Raw genomic sequence first — 10,224 nt, forward strand, 5'->3', positions numbered from 1 at the left:
AGTTTATATAATTTAATCAGACTATGAAATAAAATATCTTGATAATTATTTTATATAATTTATGCCAGCATTAATCGAATTTTTATAGAGCAACATCTTATCAAATTGAATAAATTTGTATTGATACAATGAATGTCAATCAATCTCAGCATATTAAGTTTCATTACGCTCGAAGTACTTATGTATTATTAATCAATATATAATAAATGGATGATTATTAAAAGTAATAGAATTAAAAAAAGCTATCGCGTCGCGAGTGCAATGGCTTCGTAAAATTTGATATTCTATTTGAAAGGCCAAAACAATGGCCTTTCATCTTATAATACGAATCAACCAATAACAAGAAAAAAATAAGCCGAGTTTAAGCAGTTGTAGCGGGTGGAGGAGAGAGCGAGAGCCCGACAAGGTGGAGGAAGGGAGCATCGAGGGTGGGAGCGAGTGATTCTCAAAGGAAAGTCGGGAATCGAGACGAGAGTGGCTGTGCATTGGAAGGGGAAAATCTCGAGCTCCTCCCGTTGGGTAAGAAGTCGTAGTTACTGGAAAACAGCCGGCAGTCAGGTGCAACGGACCTATTGACGTGTTAATTGCACCTGAATAATTAAAGAGCGCATCACTCTGCAGCAAAGCTGTCCTTTTAAAATCTCCCCCGATCTCGTTAACTTTCTCCGCTTTACGTTTACATTTACCGATGCAATAGCCGAATACACGCGCGCGCACAGAGAGAGAGAGAGAGAGAGAGAGAGAGAGAGAGAGAGAGAGAGAGAGAGGGTGCATTAGGTTCACACGTGTGAATATGGATACATTAAAGATTATTTTTTAAACTTAATAATAATAATAATAATAATAATAATAATAATAATAATAATACAAATAATAATAATAATAATAAGAAGAAGAAGAAGAAGAAGAAGAAAAAGAATAACAATCGTAATTATAATAAAACAACAAACACTATTACACTTTTTTGTTCGTTCGAAAAATTTATGATTTTAATTATTTCAGAAATTAATGAGTCACATTTATTTTGATTTTCTAAATAAACTGTATTTACGAGTACTGTACGAGCAATACTGAATTATCATTAAAATCGTCTGTTAAATCTCTATTATAAATACACAATGGGTGGACAGTGATGCCAGCTGCATAACTGATTGCAGTAAAAAAATATATTTTGTGAAACATTCGCACGAGCTATATAACTATTGACCAAAGTCGACGAGCAACAAAAATAAATAAATAAATAAATAAATATATAAATAGATAAAATAAAATAAAATAAACAAAAAAAAAAACAAAAAAAAAAACAAAAAACAATATTGTGAATACATAATGATTCATTCAAGAAAATACATTGCAAATATTGATATTCGCAAATAAGATTGCCGATACTAACCGAGAGACAAACCCATATTGGAAATTAGTACTTTTGTACTAGCGAGGCAGCTTCTTCTTAATACTTTTCTAAACTTAGTAAGAAAAACGTTATTCATTGTAGGAACGAGGAGATAGAGTAGCCTTTGTAAATACTTTTCAAATAATCAATTACATTTCAAATTTCGAAATTATCAATGAATTATAATGTTTAAAAGTAGGATTGTTGTACTGGCTTATCTAAATCAATTGATATAATTAGTATCATTTCGAAAATAGCTGTCTTATAATAATTTCAAGATTATCTATAATTTATGATCCTCGTTTAATTTTCTAACATTTTTCAATATTTCCTGTTGAAACAAAGGGATACTACGTAGGTATTTTAGTAATCGGACAGCAGACAAATAGTTTATGGTTACATTTTCGACTTTGCGCCAACATCTGCTACCTTCGAGTATTTTAAACAACAAAGTACTAACATTTTATGGAAAAAAAAAATTTCGTATCTATTAATGAATACCAAGATAAGTATTATTACTATTATTATTATTATTATTATTATTATTATTATCATTATTATTATTATTATTATTATTATTATTATTATTATCTTTTTTCTTATTTTATGCTATTAATGAGATGTAAGACAAACGTTATAAAAAGAAAATTGACAGAGATGATAGAAATAATATAGATACATTGTTACTTTCTACTTTTACACATATATTTGCCACATATGAATGCAGTATGTCCAGAACAAGCACTGGCCCGTAAGTAAAAAACAAATTTCATATTCATTAAACATTTACGGATACATTGTCTTTTAAAATTTCTATCAGTTCGATCGATTGCTTTATAAAACGTTCGATTATGTTAATAAAATGTTAACTTTCTCTGCCTTAACATTAGACGCACATTCTATTTGTATATAAAATATTATAAAATATTATATTTTAATTGTTAATCAATGATATTAGCTTTATCTTTATTGGACTTAGTTAAACTGTTTCATGACTTACTATACTTACTATGTTGTATAGTCTAATTTTTAGCACTAATTTTTCCAGAATAATTGTGTAAATCGAGACGTCTGCATCTCTTTAAAACCATATCTCGCCGTTGTGTGTGCAAAGTTTCGAAATATCATAGTAGAAAAAGTTGAAAAATTTATAGTCTCGTCATTCAAATGAAATTAAGACAATGCAATAAATATCTAAATTTCAGCTTTAAAAATATATGTGAATATCAAAATTTAGAGTAGAAGATAATTCGTAAAAGAAAACTTTTCTTATAAGTTACAAATGTTTTCAGGAAATACTTTAAAATGACTTTTTCAAAATACTCGACGTTTCATTATACGCAAATTTTCTAAACTACGCTGAAAACTTTCGATTAAAAAGATCTCTTAAAATTCATTAATTTCTAATTAGAAATTCGGATTTTTTAGTTTTCTTCAATGTACCTCTGTAAAACTTTGAAATCTCTCTTTTCATAATACTAGTAATATTAAAAAGTTTGTATTTTCAGCAAACATAAGCTATCAGAAACTCTAATATTTCCATTCTTTTTTCTCTTCATTGTATACTCATATTCAGCACAAAATGCTTAAAACAATAAAAAAAAAAAAAAAAAAAAAAAAAAAAAAAAAAAAAACCAAAAAATATGAAATAAAGGTAAATAATCATTGTTTTGAGAATAATATTTTTTTATATATATATAAGGAATATTGAAATGGTGTTCAATGCATGGTAATTAAAAAATTATTTATATAGTTTCACCGGCATAATGGGATAATATAAAAAATAAAAAGACATTGTTGTAATTATAAATTGCGGCGCGCTTCATTTGCCAATGGGAACTGCCATCAAATTACTTAATATATTATTTACTTGTGAAAAATTTTTATAAGCCCGTGTGGGCGCGCTCGCGCTCGCGTGTGCGTATATGATGTTTAAAATTTATAATGATAATACGTTTTTATTGAAATAACAGCTGTAATTGAAGGTAATTAGAAATATACAGTCGTGTTCGCTATGTGTTACTAAAATGTGACTTGACACGACTGGTACGGCGTCTATTATTTATACGAGCTAGTTACACTAATTATAAAAATGAATATTTAAAGTAGATAGATTTTATTCTGATAAAATATTCTTTCAAATATTTAGTAGGAAATATTTATTTATTTATTTATTTATTTATTTGATTGCGAAATGAATAACTGAATCTTTGAGTTGTATGCGAGTATGGGAAACAATATGAATGCGTCAATAAAATTTAATAGAAAAGTTAAATAAATACTTTTAAATCTATTATAATTTTATGACGTTAATGCTATAAAGGTATATGCGCGTTATAACTTGGATAGAGACGAGTTTTTTTAGGGATGGAGATCGGAACAAGAAAGAGCTCACGCAATTTGCAATAAAACAGCGATTTATTATACGGCAAGAGCCACACATATACACGTACATTTACATTCATAGATGTGTCTCTTACTATCGGACAAACGGGGATGCAGGTCTCGTAAGAACTAACGGAATACTCTCTATGAGTTGGACAAAGTGAGTGAGTGACATAGAGATAGAGAGAGATAGAGAGAGATAGAGAGAGAGAGAGAGAGAGAGAGAGAGAGAGCCGGAAATCGTAGCGGAGCTACAAACAGAGTCGACACTTATAATTTGGTTACTGCAGCAATGGTGGAATATCGTTGGAACCTTTTACGCCAATGAAATTCGCTTCTACGTTTTTTAGCTGATTGTTGGTTAGATAGAGATGATACTCTCGTGATAGCACATCGTAACGCGACCATTTACACAGCAACAATTCACGTAAAAAACGTGATATACCAAGTGAAGAAAAAACAAAAACATTACAAAAGCCTCTCCTCGGACATACGGAATTTAGTGAAAGACGCGACTATAATCTGCCATTAATGCAATGCTTATTTTCACTTCAGCTTTCGTTCCTTTAAGATTTCATTCGATCAATTACTTTTTCATATCGACCTATGCCGTTCGCCTTGATTCTCTGCCAAATACCGAGCAAATTCTTCCGACGAAATCTTTTCATCCTTCAACATCTTATTATTGATTATTAATATTATAATCGTTCGCTAATATCACTTTAATTGCAATAGCGAACGGGCACTCGAATGTGGATGTAAATTTTGCGATTATTAGATCGTATTCTCTGGATTGTATCGCCTACCGCTATGTCATGATAAGCCGTCTGGATAGAGTCTTAAGCAGTGGAAAATACTTCATAGATTTTTCATGAAGGTATGCACGACGATGTCATCTCGGATTCCAGCATAATCATACTTATATTGGCCATCGAAGAGGTCTTTAGAACGATTGTGTGACAATCCAAGCCCATGCATGTGGTCTATGCTAGTTGCTTGTGATTAATGAAGGATGTATTATAAGCGAATCTTAATTTTCCATTGTGATCCTTTGCAATGAATAATCTCGTGATTATAACCTTGGAGTTTAAGAGGCCATCGGCCTAATTCGCCAATGAGAATTCGAACGTTGCGTGACTATTTCAAATAACGGAGCATAAATCCGTATGACGGGCATCGGTACTAAGTTTGACTTTCAAAGCTAATTGAACTTGTTGTATCTCGACTTGGACGGTTCAATATCCTAATCCTATCGTATTATTATTCACCGACACTTGTTTCGAAGGTCGTAGGTCGTCCGAGCCTTAATGCACAAACTGTCGCGGAAATGCTGTTCGCTGATTTCTGCATGTCGATACATTGTTTGAACTTTTTACAACTAAAAATTCTTACTCGCTTTACAGCATATTACTACGAGCTCGTCCATGCTTAGTCGAATCGCGTTGGATAATAGAGAATGGTATGGACGACTGTAAAACATCGTACAAGAGACGATTTATCAAAAACGAAAAGCAAAAGAGATTTTTATAAAATAGGTGAAACTTGGCACGAGCTCCGATTTTATCTAAAGCTAACACGTTAATTGTTCACGATCCAATCATACTCGATTTGGTTTAATTCCTCTCCCTCTCTCTCTCGCACACACGCGCGCGCGCGCACACACACACGCGCGCAGACTCTTTATTTCATTCACTTTTTTCTAATCAATCAGAGCGTAGACATATCGCAACTGGCCGTTCGCCTGTAATATCTAAAAAAACATTACAATAATAAATGTGAACAATGGATTAAAGGGAGTGGAATAACGAATAGAAATTCCCTGGATACAGTACGGAAATGTAGATTAATAGCGACTCGCATTACTTATGTAAATAAACGTGACTATATAAAATTAACTAAATAATGAAGGTTAATTAAATTTTTCTTTTTTTTTCTTTTTTTCTTTTTTCTTGTTATTTTATTATATATATATATATATATATATATATATATATATATATATATATATATATATATATATATAATAAAATAACAAGAAAAAAGAGATCCATTTATTATTGTGATTATAAACAAACTCGAAAATGAATTAATGCACGATCAGAATATGTATAAATTGTTCGTAGCAAATTTATCAAAGAAATATCGAAATATTTTAATAAGAAAGATTTGATAAAATGAAACGGAGCTTTCAAGCAACTTGATTTTTACGAAGTTTTACGTTAATATATTACACGGCACGTAGATTGTAATTTCTTGTAAATGGATCATATTGCGTTTGATGACTAATAATAGTTCTCCGAAGCTTTTCAATTTTAAAATAAATTAGATGCTTTTTAGCTGCAGATAATATATTTCGACTAGGTAAAGAGGTGCAATGCTGGAACATTTATAAACTTAAGTCATTTAGAAACATAAGGTTATTTATAGATTCCTCTTGGGTAAAATATTTCTGGAGTGAAATTTTTCCCTTTTCAGATAAAGAAGGGAGACTAGGAGGGGACTCTTAAACAGAAATCACGAGTAAATAAAAATAAAAGTATCGAAATAGCAACATTGAATGCTCATAATCTTTTTTGAGCAGTTTAATTTCAAAGAGTCATCTCGAGGCGGATCTTGAGTATTGGTTATGCTGCATCAATTTAGAAAACTCGGCGATTATGAGAGCGAAAAATAACTTTGAATAACTCTATAATTATTATCATAAAAGTATAATAATTATACGTGTATTTGTTAAATATTACTATTATATGGACTACCGATAAATTATTTCTTTTATATACACTGTTTTTTTTTTTTTTTTTTTTTTTTTTTTTTTTTTTTTAATCGGCTCTTTATGAATCGGAGTTGTTAATATCAATTTTTGATCTTGGATTAACGAAAATAAATAAATAACAACAATATATCGCACAAATGAATTGACTCGGGCCTACGTTCAAACAACAGCAAGAATTCAAATTGGCCAGAAAACTATTGATTCTTAATACTGTGTTATTATTATGAAAACGGGCGGATGGGATGATTATTTATAAATAAACAAATTTAAATCGTGTGTCGGAATATTATCAATATCAATACCATTTGAGATGAAATACTTAACGATTATGATGATTTTCAAATAATCTTTATAATTAAATTTCAATTATAAATACGAATAAGAGTAATAATCAAACAAGGTTGGCTAATAAATTTGATTGAGGGGGAGTTGACGATTAGAAAAGACGGATTGGAGCGCCGAACTGAAAGTTCTAATAAATTAAAGGATTAGCTATTTTAAATATAATAAACGTTGTTGTCAACTAAAGCAATATATACGAGCATAAAACAAAGGTCAAAGTAGCTACAAAAGACAATGAGTTCTCAGAGTAAAAGTAATTCATAGGTTGATTAGAAATAAAATCAATAGAGTCAAGAGTAAATAGAGAGTCTACATATTAAAGTGAAAGTGTATTAGAAAAATATCATTGTCTTAAGGAAGACACTAATCGAGTCCTCTAAATAAAGAAACGAGATGCAGAAAATATGTAAGCGTATAAATAATAGCAATTTATAGCGCGTCTGCAAAGTCTACATATTCATGTATTCTACATGATGGGAGAACTTTTTCAGGCTGAAGAAATAATAATATGAGATAAAAATTGACGTATTATAGCTGATAAGAAAAGTAAGATAAAATGTTCAGATTTTATTTCATCAAATTATTAGATATTTATTAATGAGAGATTGAAAGCGAAGCAGATGGAATATAATGTATCATTACATTTTTCTCTTTAAGTTAGTAGAATTGCATGAAATGAACAATATCATAAAGATTAAAAAGTCAATAATTGAAGTGTAAAAGAGCGACGGCATTGGTCCTTAACATTTATAAATCAATTTTCATCATAAAAATGAAATAAGCAAAGTTACATATCCAGAGAATAAGAAATGTCAAAGCTAATTACTGAAATTGCCGAGATATCTTACTACAAAATAGACAGTTAATACAGTGTTTCGTTTATTATTTTATTGCTAAGATCTATCAAACTTTCTGAATTTAATACTATTAGACATTGGCAATTGATATAATAAATAAATAGGTAACTTAATAATAGTAATAATAGCGGTTACACGAAACAATGAAGGAGTTTCCAAAATAGCACAACTACTTCCACATTTCAACGAGTTTCGATTCTGTAAAATTCATCTAAAAGCTAATTAAACTAATTTAAATGGAAATTATCATTAAGTTGTATTGATGTTAAACGCGGAAAAGAACGAGAAGTAGAAGTAATTGGATAGAGTATACATTAAATAGTGTAGAAATCCGAATTAGATCACGAGGATATGAAATTTAATTTTATTCCTAAGATAATTAATTAGATAGATATGTTCGGCATTTCAGCGTAAGAATAAAATAATGTAAATTTTGTGGCGAAACATTGCATTAGAAAAGTTTAAACTAACTGCGTAAAATTCGTATTTTCATTTTCATATTAAACGATTGAACAACTGACATTTGGTGATGGGCAGTGCATATTCATTGGAACGAAAGATGGACGAAGTAGAATTTAGTATTTAGTATTCAAACATTTTATATGAAGCATTATAACATTTATTTAATGAATGCAAAATGCAATAATCGCAAAATATTTCAATTCACATAGCAATGTAGATAATCAATAATAATAAAATAATTGCAATGACGATCGGGCAAGTGTTAAATATTAATTTGTAAAATAAAAAATTAGATCAAGTTCCGATTGGAAAGTTTTTGTTGAGCGAAAGCTAACTTCCTTTAATGTATTATTTTCCTTTTGTTTACAATAAAATTAAAAATTTTAAATTAGAAACCACATGAACATTAACATATCGGTACTTTATAAATTTTTCGAATACACATAACACTTTAACTAAAATACGATGAGTAATTTTGTTGCATCAAATTTTAAATCCCTGATAATATTTATTGTAAACAGTATTTTATAATTACTTAAAATTTACCAGTTAATTATTCACTAATATTACCTATTAAAAGTTTTACTTTTCCCATTAAAGAAAGCTAATGTTTGTTCACAAAATGATTTAATACCATTATTTATTATATTGCGATACTTATTGCTACTTTAGGCAATGTATATGTTGAAAAATAGCCTACAAGTTATTTATAAAGGTATTACTGTTGAAATGAAGATCTACCCTCAAAAAGTTATTTTCATGAGGTAAGAACAGCTTTTCTTGATTTTGATCACGTAAGAGCCTCATAAGGCAGCTTTAACTATGTATGATCGATATCTCGTTCAGACAGTTCAATCGTAGTTTTCAAACAGATAAATTTTATAAGACTATGGAAATATGAGGATATTTGTAGCAACTATGTGTGGCAAAAATTTTAAGAATTTACAAATGATAATTTAAAGCTTTTTAGCGCTTGAATATAAAAATTAAATGAGTATACACATATTGCAGAGTATGCACACCAAGCTTATCATATATTACATAAGACTTATTTTGTTAAAGAGAAAGGGAATTTTTTTTATTATTTTTTTTTTTTTTTTTTTTTTTTTTAAATTCTAGGGCATACTTTTAAATAATTCGTGCTTTGAAACTGTATACGAAAGTTTTTTACATTATAGGGATTTCGAAGAAATTACTAAAAGTATAAAATATACGATTTTTTTTCATTTCATTCGAGCAGTTACGTTGCGCCAACATGCTGTACTAAGAATTGACGTAACGAGGATTATGTGCAAATGAAAAGTAGTAATTATAAGAAAAGTACGTTTAATATATATATATATATATATATATATATATATATATATACACATACACTATATTTTACAATATATTTTCATATTATTTATATGAAAATTTTGAAAATTTATAAACTCTGTTAGAAAGTCTGATGAAATTGATGGGCACACTTTTCGTTAAGTATATCATCAGATTTTGCTTAAAATCATTCATCAATTCATAACATATTCATCAATATGTTTATTGATTAATGTAGCTTTCAACAATAGACTTTTGCCTCCAATAATTGGCAGCTAATTATTTTATTGTTTAAGCTAACAGCCACGTACGAATGTTCACATTTTAATCAAATTGTTGAATAATATTAACGAATTAATGTTATAAAGAAAAGTATATTTTAATATTTACTCGAAATTTAGATCCTTTTATAAATTTAAAAATTTTATATTGGCCTAAATGATTTAAAGAGCCTCGGAACTCTTTACCGAGCTTTATAATTTTATATGAGTGATCTCTCACGATGGTTTTACGAGGCATAATAAGTGGCCCATTCTTAGTTCTGTTTTTAGTTAAGTGAGTTATTAGTCGCATTCCTCGATATTTTAGTAATTAGCTCGTTATCTAGTAATGTCGGAGCATTAATGTTTATAATGAGAGAATAATAAGTGAAGAACAAAAAAAAAAAAAAAAAAAAAAAAAAAAAAATATAAAAA

Source organism: Ceratosolen solmsi, unplaced genomic scaffold (genome assembly GCF_000503995.2).
Source record: "Ceratosolen solmsi marchali unplaced genomic scaffold, CerSol_1.0 scaffold35, whole genome shotgun sequence".
NCBI lineage: Eukaryota > Metazoa > Arthropoda > Insecta > Hymenoptera > Agaonidae > Ceratosolen > Ceratosolen solmsi.